General features: G+C 36.2%; 1 long non-coding RNA gene across 4 annotated transcripts; it reads left to right on the forward strand.

The window, feature by feature from the left end:
* Positions 1 to 654: 654 nt before the first annotated feature.
* Positions 655 to 12,283, forward strand: LOC308192333. 4 transcript variants are annotated; one of them, XR_013948726.1, is made up of 7 exons: positions 655 to 2,139; positions 2,224 to 2,314; positions 4,359 to 4,451; positions 5,279 to 5,396; positions 6,361 to 6,488; positions 7,174 to 7,285; positions 7,695 to 12,282. It is a non-coding gene; the product is annotated as an uncharacterized lncRNA (long non-coding RNA). The 4 variants fall into 4 exon arrangements; XR_013948727.1 differs by having other exon boundaries at positions 656 to 2,139; positions 6,361 to 6,484; XR_013948728.1 differs by lacking the exon at positions 7,174 to 7,285 and having other exon boundaries at positions 658 to 2,139; positions 7,695 to 12,283.
* Positions 12,284 to 13,230: the final 947 nt, after the last annotated feature.

The raw sequence follows: 13,230 nt of genomic DNA on the forward strand, positions 1-13,230 counted from the left end.
ATGTCCTTGAAAAGAGGTTTCCTGAAAGCTCAAAAAATACTTTTCCCCTTATGTCTTTATCTTATTCCCTTATCTAATACCTGAAATATTTTTTAGTAGAACCTCTGCAGTGCAGAGTCCAATACAAAACTCAGTTGTTATTTCACTTTGGTGTGAAATTATGTTCTTTTGTTCTACTAGACTTCTAGATGAATAACTGATGGTGTCTTTTGGGGATCTCTGGGGAAAGGTCTTATTATTACGAGCTCTAAAGATTTTTTAGAGGTTTTCCATTTTCACTAATATTCTTGCCTCTCAGCAGACACATGACATTCCTCCACCTCCAAATTCTATTTTGCTTAAAAATACGAAGAGACAGAAAATACCATCAGAAGCATATGAAAGGCAGGGATTTTCTATTTTCTCTGTGAAGACAAGAAAGCTTGAAACGAACACCAGTTCAGACAAGTATACTCATTGACATTTGGGAAAAAAAAATTTGTTTCACTCCATAAATATCTTTTTTTTTTGCTCTAGAAAAAAGAACACTTCATACAGCAGATTGTAACTTGTTTCCTGAATATGTGAACATGTCTAAGCATTTTAAAGAGACCAGCTGAATTCTGTATCCTCTCTTATGTATGTTTATTAAAATTTACGTTTATATTTTAGTATAATTAATCAATAGTGTGGCATGGGGACTTTCATCACTTTGCACAGCCCCAGAGCATCCTGGGCTGGGGGCAGCAGGAAGGGCTGGAAGGACACAGCACCACTGTCCCACCAGTGCCAGTTGTGGCAGCAGGAAGGGATCCTGCCCATTCCAGGGTTTCACATCTCCCCTTAGCCACTTCATCTCTTTGGGACCCAGCAGGTCAGCACCCCATGCTGCCCACTACCCACTGTAATTGGCACCAGTAGCAATAATGGAGAGTATTAGCAGTGATGCATCTCAGTCCTCACCTGCATCTGTATTATTCACAGCTAGGGCAAAATTACTCTCCCCTGCGTATCCTGAGCTGAACACTAAACAAAATGCAAGATAAAGTTAGAAGTCAGGCCCAGGAGGTTCATTTTAATTTTTTTCTTAATATAACTCCCATTTCAACAAGCTGTATTTTTTGTTTTTGTCCATTCCTCTGCTATGACTGGAAGAAAAAAAAACAAAACACAGTAATTGATATCATCCATTGATTGTAAGAGTGCAAATAAAATGATAAAATGTGGATTGCTTTCTTTCTGGATCAGGAGATCAGCCTGAAGCAGTCTGTGGATGACATCATCAGCACAAGATCCATTTGTTAGTTCCTCTGAGGGCCTTTTTTGTTTTGGTTTGGCTTGTTGGTTTAGTTTGGTTTATTTGTTTTTGTTCTGTTTTCTAAAGCATAGATGCTGGAAATGAACCAAGGGAGCATTTCTGTATTAATAACACTTAGTTATGTCAATGGCAAGCAAATCTGACTGAAGTTTATTTTAAAATGAGAAAGATGGGGAAAAAAGAAAGTAAAGTACAGACATTAGATGTTTGTTTTGCTGGAGGAAGGGAAAGTATCTCATGCAACTCGAGGCCTGTTTACAAACATAGTTGAGATATTTGGTGTTGGAATGTAACTCTTTAATGATGACATATTTTCAGCATCATCCCAAGAAATCAACCTTGAAGGGACTGGTAATTTACAATACATAGCTTTCCAGGCAATAAAATAAGTCAGAAGTTCAGAAAGGAAGACAAGCATTGCTAGTGTATTGGGGAAGAAACAGGGAAGGAAAGAGAGACAGAGAACATGCAAAGCGTGCTCCTACACTCCCTTAGAATAAGCTCTTTTGGTTGGCTCTGAGTTTTGCAGGGAATAATGGAGGAAGTAGGAGGGTTCATCATCAATTTCCCGGGGAGGCATAATCTGTGCTAATTAAGTGCTAATAGTTCTAATTAAGTGCTAATATCTCTAATTATCAGGAAAGAGGTGAAGAAAGTGGGTTAATTTTACTTTATCTTGATTTTTCTAATTTATATTTTTTTAATACCTTGGTGTTAGTCCCTGTAATCTGTTATTCCTTGGCTGTGAGATATAGTATGCATTTCATAGACCTTTCTTGCAGGCCAGACCCAGTCTCTGGGCAGGCAGGAAAGAGAGCTGATCCCACATTAAGATCTGGGTGGTAAAAGCTGTAAACCGACAAGCTGCTTACCCCCCTCCCCCAACCCTTTTTTTTTTAGGAATCTTTTTTTTTTTTTTTCCTCAGGTGTCTTTAGAGGCAGCAAACGGCTGTGCCTGAAACGGCATCTAAGCACTTCTGTGTTTAGATGTATCTGCCTGTCTACCTTAAAATGAAGGTAAAATGTACATTAACCGTTATTGATCTTTATTGTTTCTTCTTTTTTCTTTTTTTTCTGATTCCTTGGTTTTGCTTCTTGTAATATTGCCAGAATTATCCAGTATCCTGTTGACCTCAATGTATCATGCAATTTTAAATATTGCTTTACATTGTTCTCTACAGATTTTAATGAAAAAAGGGAGAAACTAATTTCTTTTTAACAAGAAGAGTTATTTTGCCATTGCATGCATTCCTTTAAATTGACTCAACAGACATACACAGGTAGCACAAAATATGCTAAGAAATTACAGAGTAACATACTATTTTGGAAGAGAAGTAAGATTTTCCCACAGGAAGGTGTCTGACTAAGTACCTCGGTAGGGGCTCCATCCAGAGGGGTGCACTGACACACAGAGAATGAAATCGTGCTAAGTAATTTGGATTATTATGTAGTCTGACTCACCTGGTGGATGTGCTGGAAGCTTTGTCATATCCAGTTAAGCCAGGGGTGTAAAAATTGTAAAACAGTTTTATATGTGTACATATATGTATATACATGGACAAATATAAGTATACAGATGTGTTTTCTAATATGTAACCTGCCTTTTTTTCACCTTCATATAATATTTTGAAACAACGTTGACTTCTTGTGCACTGAGAAGCTGTCATATTTTGAGTTGAGAGAGGTTTCTCATGCTTCCCAGGCTGCCAGCAGACCTTCAAAAGCAAATGGAAAAGCCTGTGGGCAAACAAAATGCCTTTTCTTTGGGTTGCAGCAGATGGGTCCTGATGGTTTCAACCAGATGCCTGGTGATGCCTGTGTGGGTGCCAGAGGGACAGGCGCAGAGGTGTGGGGAGGAGACGCTCCGTGTGCCCAGTCCTCAGCTGTCCTCACTCTGAGCCCAGCCTCCTGTCTGTTGCTGGCACTGAACTCTTGAGCCTTTCCCAGCTTCAAAGCTGTTGGGGATAGACTTCCTCTCTGCCCATAGCTGGTTACTTCATTTTCAGAGCAGTTTTAAGGGTCATAGTAAAATACAGAGGTGCATATACATGTTCCAAATCCTCCACAACACATTCAGGGGTGCCTCTGCTCAGCTGCTACCAGCTCACTTCTATCACAACCCTGTCTAGAGCAGCAGCCACACATTTCTGCCTTGAGGCTTAACTATTCTTTCTGGAAAGCTTACTCATAATAATCTACATATATCAGGAAGAAAAGCCTTTGCCTTTCACTTGCAGCATGTTTGTGTAATGGAATCAATATCCATTTCCAAGACACATTTGTCTCGTGTATTGATCCAGCACCTCCAGCTCCTCTTTTGTCTATGTGCTCCACAGTTGTTTAAGAGATTTTTAGATAAAATATTCAGTATATCAAATTATCCTGATCAGGCTTTAAAGAGCTAAAAGATAAAATAGAAAAGCTTTATATATAAATGCACACACAAAAGACTATGGTAGTGTAAGTTGTGTAGACCACCTTGCACAGGACCAATTCAGTTCAGTGCTGAAATCAAAAAGTGAATGTACTTGAACTTAAACACAGGAAAGACAGATAAATATTCGCCAGGATATTTAGAGATATGAACTTCTATTGTTTTGCACATTCTCCTGCTAGAAAAAATATTTTACTAGCTATTCCCACTTTTTTAATGGTTTGGAATTATGTGTTTAATATGTCCTCAGTTAAAAGCTACACTTTGCAGATGGAAAAAAGATAATTTCCATAATTATACTAAATTAAGCTTATATAATATTTTCACATGACTGTAACTTATCAGTATATACAACTTACATCATACATAATGGCATTTATGCTTACCTGAAATCCATGTTTTCTTTAAAAAAGACTCAGCATAAAAATCTACTGGAAAGAATAGAGAGAGCCAGACAATGCTAAAAACTACTGCACAAAACTGGAAGACATCCAGACATCCACTAAATATCTGAGCTCTAATGCTTGTTATACACAGCTTTTCAGATTTTAAACACACATCATTCTTCCTATGCTTTTATGTAGATACTGAAATTTATTTACATATATATATATATATATGTTCCAGGCTCACTACCTGAAAAATGGAAACAGAAGCTTAAGAAATAACAAACAAATTCCCTGCTGGTGGAGGGAAGAAGAAGAGAGATGATCCTAAGATGTAAGAATTGTCTTAAGTCTGCTTTGTTTTTACCTAGAGAAAATGAGAAGTGAGCATTTGTGAGCAAAATTTCTTGGAGAAATATGGTCTGTCACACTCTTCCTCTTTAATTACAAAATTTTCTGTTGTAAGTTTCCAGAATGTGTATTCTTGCCTTCTCAAATGGCTATCAAACCACTCAGCTTTTATAGGGTCTTCTGCACAGATTATTTGGTGTTCAGCAGTGAAAGGTTTTGTATCTAAATCGTATAATCTAAATGTATGTGGCATACTGGTTACAGAGCACACCACCAGAACCACAATCAGGGCCAGAGTCTTTAGGACACCGTGTTTCTTTCATTTACTTTGTCAACTGTTACCCTTCCCATTTTGAACTTTGACAGAGAGGGTGAGCTTCATGTCTTATGTTCCACATCTTCCTCTGCAAATTTGGTGTGGGACCACCACTTTCCACATGCTCTTTGTGACAAAAAAAAAAAAATCACAAAAACCTATATTATAGCCTCAGATGTTAAATCCCTTCAAGTTGCTGTTTTTTTAACATTTTTAATAAGCTTTTGATTGTATTTGGTGGAGAGTGGGAAGAAATTACTTTAGCTCAGAAATGTTCCTCTACTCAGTTCATATATTTTTCTACTCAATGTTCAGTCAGAATTTCTGCTTTGAAGCAAGTCTATCTTCTAAAACAGTATACCTGCTAAGTTATTAACAGTTCAGTGAGTATGTCTGGCACATACGTTTTAAATGCCTCAGGGGTATTTCAATATTATTCGCAGGAAAAAAAAATCTGATAAACTCCTTTCTTTCCAAATTTCTTGTATTCCAAGCTAACAATACCAGAACATCTGTGAAAAAGCAGGTTCACCTTACCACACAACAACAACTAAAGAGCAGAGTGATTTGCCCTGTGTCCAGCATGGATTCATTGTGTACCTGTTCTAAATTGTATGTATGATACTTTTATTTTCTAAATATTTTGAAGTCTTAGCTAAAGTTCAATGTTGTAGTAAAACTAAATATATATTAAGATTTTAAAATAACTTTAGGAAAGATAAAATTCTTTATGTTACGGTATAACAGCTCCTAATGCTAATACCTTAATTATAATTTGTACTTTCCTAGAGGTTAGTCCTCTTGCTAAGAGGCTTCCAAGTTTCCTATTAAAATAGCTTTTAAATGCATTAACCGTGGACTGAGGAAAGCTTTTCCTTGAGGTTAATATGTGGTGAGTGATAACTCCAGATATAAGGAATTTAAGTTATGAAACTATGACAGTTCTACTTTTCATATTTTAAGTTGAATTCTGAGAGTTTTGTGTAAGAAAACAAAACTGGAGATAATATTCCAGCCATTGATACTAGACAGGGAGTCCAGATAGCATCCTGAGGAAAAAAGTAAACCTGTTTCACTGAAATGCATTGGTTTTGTAAAAATGTGTAGGCAAAGATGAGATATCAGGAATATTTGTAAATTATAACATAGCATATGATTCATAAAGAAACCTGAAAACTTGTTTAGTCTTTTCCCCCCCTGTCTTCTGCTGTTCTTGAGATGGTTTATGAGAACATACCTCTCTAAACAGGTCTTTTTTCCCCAGCAAAGCAACTGTTGTTCCTTTATAGAAAGTCCTCAGCAGGAAGCTGTTGGAATTTCTCTGTCAGCAGACCAAATGAAAGGGCATGACATAAAAAGGTTATCGTACAGAGCATGGGGCATGGAGAGACATTGAGAAAAGCCACTGGTATAGTAATCACGATAAGAGTTGCTACAATTTTGTAATGGAAATAAAGGACCTATAAATGTCATGGGTTAGATGTGAATTAAAACACAACCTGTTTGCCTATTCTATGTTTAAGATCCAATTACGTTTGCTTCTGGTATATGATTATTCTCCCTTTTCTGCTTTTAGATAAAAGATGTGGTATTTTTTTCTGAACCAATTAAGACTAGTCACCAGCACAGCATCAAGGGCGATCAGTGTCCCATGCTGCCCTCATTCTACTTGGGGAACATATCTACTTCCCAAGGAAACAGCAAGTATTTTTTTCATCCTTCATACCTATTGTTGTTATATTATGGTGTTTAATCAGATGCTCCATAAAATATTGGCAGCAAAGTCTAAATATCCTCTCTTTCCATGGCATCACTGACATAATGGATTTATATTTTTGTTTGTTTGTTTGCTTGTTTAAATGTGGTAGGGTGTGCTGTGATATTGAACAGGTTTCTCTTTCTATTAAATTTCTGATGATTTCAGCTGACCTCTAGCATCAAAGTTCTTGTGACATTTTGTGGGTTACCTAGGGTAGTTTGATCAGCTGTGCTCCATCTCTCAACTCAAATTTAGACTGCCCTTCTCTCTGATAAACTAGCTCTTCATGATCTTGCTTTTTCTTTCTCAAGATATAATCAATGTTTTTATTTATTTATTTTTTATTTATTTATTTTTCTCTTGTAAAGCACTGATTCCTACAGGTTCCTAAAATCACTTTGATCATCTTACTAACAGGGTGAGAGTGAAAGAGGAGAGTCACCTGTTACTTTGTATGTGCTTTGTTGTTCTCTCTCTCTTTTTATTTTATTTATTATTTTTTTTCAGGGACAAGAAAGGGTTATTCAGTGAGTTTTCCTTAAGCAAAATACTATTTTTTTTAATACATGTAAAAAACCAAAACCTACCTTGAAATGACAGCTGCTTTTTATATTTGTCTCCATTATTTAGTAGTCACTCATCCTTTGCAAGGATGCCCCAGAAAGTGCCAAGTCCCAGGGGATAGATTTCTTCTCATTACTGTTTCTTATCTATGGATTCTCTAATGGTGTCTCCCTCCAAGGTCAGGGCAATAGTCAGATAATCTACATGGCTATTCCTAAATTGTTTGTATGTGATATTTCAGTATAGTTTTTTACTAGTTTTTCAGTACTTTGTTTTCTTTACTTAACAGCTCCCATGCAGACTTAGATTCATGCAAGTGAAGAAAAGTTTACATTTAACATTTATAAAATTAACTCAATACTCTTAGAATATCCTTGATAATGTGACACCAGCTGTTTTAAATTTTACATTTTGATTCACCAAAATACAGAATTCCTGTGTCTCTCTATATAGTATTTTATTTATTCCTGGAGTAAGATTCTTAAATAGTTGTCACTGTTCATATCATTGAAGCAGATAAAATTATACTAAAATGCAAATACTTTTAAAACTATGTTCTCCACATTTATTTATTTTCATCCTCCTAGGTGAAAGGCTGAACATGACTGTAAGACTGTCATCATTACCTCTCTCCAAAGTAGGGCTGAAGAGGATGTTCTTAGCCAGCAGTCTGATTATGCAAAATACTTAAAGAGTTGAGAAATTAAAATGATATTTTCTACTGACTTTCTATCAATCTGGGGATGAGAATTGCATCCTGCAAGCAAACCATATTGTAGAAAATCTCTATGGAAATTAGATATTTTTAAAGCAATTTAAGATGTTGTTTCTTTCTTGTTTCATAAGAAAGTACAGCATAAAACCATAGCATAGGAATAATAATGTCCTTATATACAAGTTTTATCAATGTAAATGTGGTGTTTTAGAGAGCTATCATGCAGTGGCCTCCTGATGAAGAGAGATATCACAGAACTATATTGGGAAGCATTGAATACCCCATGAGAAGGATATGCCCTGACAATAAAAACAAACCCTTGATGGTCAGTAAAGACCCCTGATTAAATCACTCTGGTCATTCATGTAAATAGTAATGATACTGCTGACAATGACATTGTACTGCTGACAATGAATCTATGCAGGTAGATGAGATACGAGAGGGTCTGACATGGAAGCAAAAGACTAAGGATAAATAAGGGCTCTTGCTGGGATGTGTATCTCTAGATAAAGGATGAATGGCTGTCTATGCAGTTGGGATTGTGAATGAGCATAAGTGCTGTAACTGCAGAAACACGTTCACTGAGGGGCTGAGAAGAAGACAACACATTAATCTCAATGTGGCAAGAAGACAACTGCACGTCCATGTGCATGTCCTTGGCTTTTTAATTTCCAGATTTAAAAGGGAAAAAAATGGAAAGAAAAGATATTAATAATAGCCTAACAGTAAGTATCAACAGAGGTAATATGGACACAAGTGATATTAAAAACAACAACAACAACAAAAAACACAGCATCAAAGTAAGAGAAGAATGATTATTTGTCTACTAAACACCTTAAATATTTAGAAAAATATCATAGGAACTATGAGGAAAATGTAGGAGTGTGCAGTCATAATTTGAACAGTTAGTGTTGTTTTTCAAATAATGAAATAAAGAGAGTAAGGTATTCCGATTCATTATAGGTGTGCACATTACAGGTTACTAAAAGAAATGTCTAATGAAATCTCAGTAATCATAGCATTGTCTGTAAACATTCAGGAACATATTGAAAAAAATAAAATAAAAATAAAATAAAATAGAGTGGAATGTTTTCAGGATGAAAAAAAAAGTGGGAGTTCAGGGCATTATAGGTTTAATCAGATTAATTTTGACCTCTAGAAAAATACTGGAACAAGTGAAGTCTGAACATCTAGAAGAATAACAATTAAATGTGTAATGTTCAATCTAGACCACTAAAATCAAATAACATCTGGTAAATCTTATAAGTATTCTGTGGAAATATTTAGATGAAAACACTGCAGCATGTACCCAGTGACTGGAAAACCCTTTATAAGAGTGCATGTATCAAAGTCTCAGCATCAGAAGGAAAGAATGTGTGAGATTCTGCAGAGGTTAGTGTTTCATTAATAAGCAAGATGAAAGAACAGATTGTGATAATTACATTTGTAGATGCTTCCAATTGATGAGGGGCTACTTAAAAATATGACTTAAAATATAAAATGACCTTGTTAAATTAAAGAATATTTAAAAGAAAATACAATACAACAAGTTCAATATACTATACTTCAGCAGAAATGGTTGGCCATTCAGTATAAGGAACAATAGACTAAACAGCAGAAAACACCCTGGCTTTAAAATTAGTCATGTTTAGACATGAATCAGCAATATTTTGCTGTAGTAAAAAGCAAATCCCATAGATGGGTTGTTGCGTTAAAGGGTAAGGAAGTTTGGCAAGACCTAAACCCTCTTGTGTTCCAGCTTGTCCTCAGATATCAGAGGGGCTAGGGGTGGCTGGGTTTATATTCTGAGTGATGCCCAATTTAGCACTATAAGTCCAGTCACATTCAATATATTAAATTATCATGATCATGGATACACAAATAGTGCAATCGGCACTATAAGTTTGGTCACATTAATCACGATCACAGATTCACAAATAGCACAATACACTTTCAGTCTAGTAAATAACTGGTGTAGTTTATTGAAGCAACAAGAGTACAAGTACTTTTGGATTGCTGGTGATAAATAAGCTGTCTGCAAAACACGTGCAAATACCAAGAATATGACAAACATAACCAACTACACATGTGGTAACTTATGAAACAGCTCTATAGAGAATGTTAGGTTTCCCAGGGAAGCACTTGGTATAAATGAGGGTCCGAATCTCACCCAATAGGCATCTCTGTTGGGGTAGAAGAGAGGTTCAGCCTGTTGACTACTCCAGAAGTCACCGATGTCCTTCCAACTTGGCTGCGATGGCACCTTCCTCCACATTTTCCTTCTCTTGGGCCACTTTTATACTATTTTCTTACTTTTAGGTGGAGCTTGCGTGACTCTAGTCATACGTGTCTTTGTTGTGATTGGTATAATTTTTTCTCACCTTTTTTAAAGGTATAGGCTCAGAGAAATTCAGATTGCATGCTCAGTGAAGAGTGGTAGCACTTTGGAAGTAGGTAGCCTTTGGGATGGAGGTGTGTTTCGGCACTGTAATGAGATTATAATGACCAAAGTTGACCCAGAGGACATGATTTGGTTATCAGTTAGAGTCAGGGCTGGCCTATGTAGTCTAAGTCTATCAGTTCCACAGTACCATTCAGTTCCCCATCCCTGAAGTGATAGCACAGAGCCTGGCTGTGGTGTCTTCATTCTGCTCCACCCTCCACGCTATATCTCTTAGAGTCAACAGACCAAGCTCCCCTGGTGTTATCAATACCTAAGGTTGCAGACTATGTTGCCAAGGGGACCATCATGGAACAGATTCCTTACATATCTGCTACATCTCACCCTGGAAGTTTCCTCATCACTACACTTTCTCTTAAGATGTGGACAAATGTTTAGTCTCAATAAGTCACCTCCAGCAATTATTCCACATGGGTTAATGTAGGAATACACCTATCTGACAGTAATCAACCTTTTAATTATTCAGCTTTAGGAAGGTCTTAGTTGGAGTATCTCATCCCTCTTCTACATCCATCAAGAAAGACAGATGCAGAGCAATTGGAAAATCAAGAGGAAAGTGATCATCACAAGTCTAGAAAGCCTGACAACATGAGGAAAGGATAAAGGAACTGGGGATATAAAGAAGAAAGTGAGAATAAATCTTTAAATATTTATAAACTTTAAATATGTGCCAGCAGAGGCAAAGCGTAGGTAACTACTGAAGCAGGTTTCCTGAGGAAGGTGTAGTATCTCTTTACCAAGGGGTTTTGAGCACCAGCTGGCAGCCTTTCCCAGGCCTGCAACTCCAGTCCAAGTTTTCAGACTGGCTTGAAAATTTCTGCTGCCTTCCATGTGTTAACTCTTATACACAGGGTACAGAGAGCTATCTGAGTCTGAATAATTCATGTACAGAAGAGGAGCAGTTCTCAGAGTTTAGTACTTGGCTTGACAACTGTAGGAAACTGACTGTGTTACCCTACACTTCTGTTGTGTTTGGAGTTAGGAATTCACATATAGCTTGGACACCAAGCAGTAAAGCTTGGCTGTGGTGGAAATATAACAGAAGGAATTTCATTGAATGAATTACTTTTGTTTTCTCATGGATTTAATTTATTAATTCTTTAGCCATACATCTACATATTTCTATACAAGCAGTCAGAAAGAAAATATGGAAAAAGTTTTGCCAGTTTTGATTGCCTGCCCTCTTGCAAAGCTCTCAGCTTACTAGAAGCCGAGAAAGGCAAACCGATATAGGACAGCTAATCCTTTGATATATATATATATGTATATATATTTTTTTTTCATAATGCATAAGGTATTTTGGTAACAGGAATATGACTGATAGTTTCTGTACTCTGGAATCATACTGTTATGTACCTTGGTTATGTATGATACTGCAATGAAATGTCATATGTTGTCCAGTTCTGAAATCTACTGGCAATAAAACTCACAATCTGTGATATTGGTAAGAACCTTCTGTCAATTGATTAACAAGAAATCTGATGAATCTCACAGCAGTTAGGTAGCATTAAGAGAATGTCAGCTTTACATAATATTCGTTTTGATTAAAACAGTTTGATACAGCCCTTTAACAAAAAATGCATAGGCTTAAAAGTCATAGGCGACTGGCACTGGCTTTGCAGCAGATTCTCACAAATAGCACAAAGGTGGCTAGCAGAAAATGATACATTAAAAGACAACTCTCATTCTTACTCATGCATAAGAGATGAGGAGAGAGTGTTACATAGGAAACTAACATTGTGAAGAAAATAAAAGGAATAATGAATCAAAATGGGGAAAAGTAGGAAATTACTAAAAGTATCAAGCTAGTGAAATACCTTCAGGGTGAATTTTCACTAAGTGTAAAATGGGAAATACTAATAAATGTAACTAGATGACAAGGAAGTTTTAGCCTGAAAGCCATCCTACATCAAAAAATAATTTTATATATATATATATATATAAAGCCGTATGTCTTCCTATGGCAATAAGCTGTGGCTATTTATGCTTTCTTTCAATACTATGCTGAGATTTTTCTGAAGACCCCTTAACTCTTACCTGATTTAGCAAAATCTTTACTTTTGAATATAGACCAGCAGGACCTACTTATCACTCAACTGTACTTAAACTGTACACAACTTTGGAAAAGCGAGAAAAGAACATTCAACACTAGTTATTTATGGAAAATTTTCCTGTTATTTCAGGAACATTTTTCATTTACATTTTCTGTTGATCATTGAAAGATTTTGTATCCTTCATTTTTTCAGAGATTGAAGGTGATGACAGCATAATGTCTCTGAACTCTCCATGGCATTAGATGGCACTATATCCATGTGGTTTATGTCCTGTCCATCTGACAAATAATTGGAGCTCTCTATCATGCTTCACAGTCATATAACAGAGGTGGAGATAATTGACAGACAATTCTCTAATGTGGGTGCATTTTATAAGCCCTTATGGACCACAAAGAAATATATACTTGCTGATGGATCTGTTGAATGGCTTAAAATAGCATGAAGGGGAAAAGATCAAATTTGGATTCTGCCACATGGCGAACAGTAACTTATGTTGACACTGGTTTCTCAAGAAATGTCAGGATATTTCCATTTTGTTTGAACTATTTTCAAAGGTTTTTGGAAGATGATTTGGGAGAAATTACACCAAGTAAATCAAATTGGTATATAAAACTTATCTGAGGGTCTAACAGCTGCAATGCATTACAAAAACAATTTATGTTAAGGATGCAAAATCTTTACAATTATGTTGGCAGGGATAGAGAAACTTGGAATGTATTTTACTAACTAGTAAGGACTAGGACTAAACTAGTCCCTCTGGCATATATTTAGTTTCTTTTCCATAAGATACATCCCAATTAGCACAATTATTGAGATTGAAGCAAAGCTTGCTTTTATCAACTACCAACTAATGTATTATAAAGAACATTACTGACCAATACCATTTTCACATC

Source organism: Anser brachyrhynchus (assembly GCF_964034855.1).
Source record: "Anser brachyrhynchus genome assembly, chromosome: 3".
In the NCBI taxonomy this organism is placed as follows: domain Eukaryota; kingdom Metazoa; phylum Chordata; class Aves; order Anseriformes; family Anatidae; genus Anser; species Anser brachyrhynchus.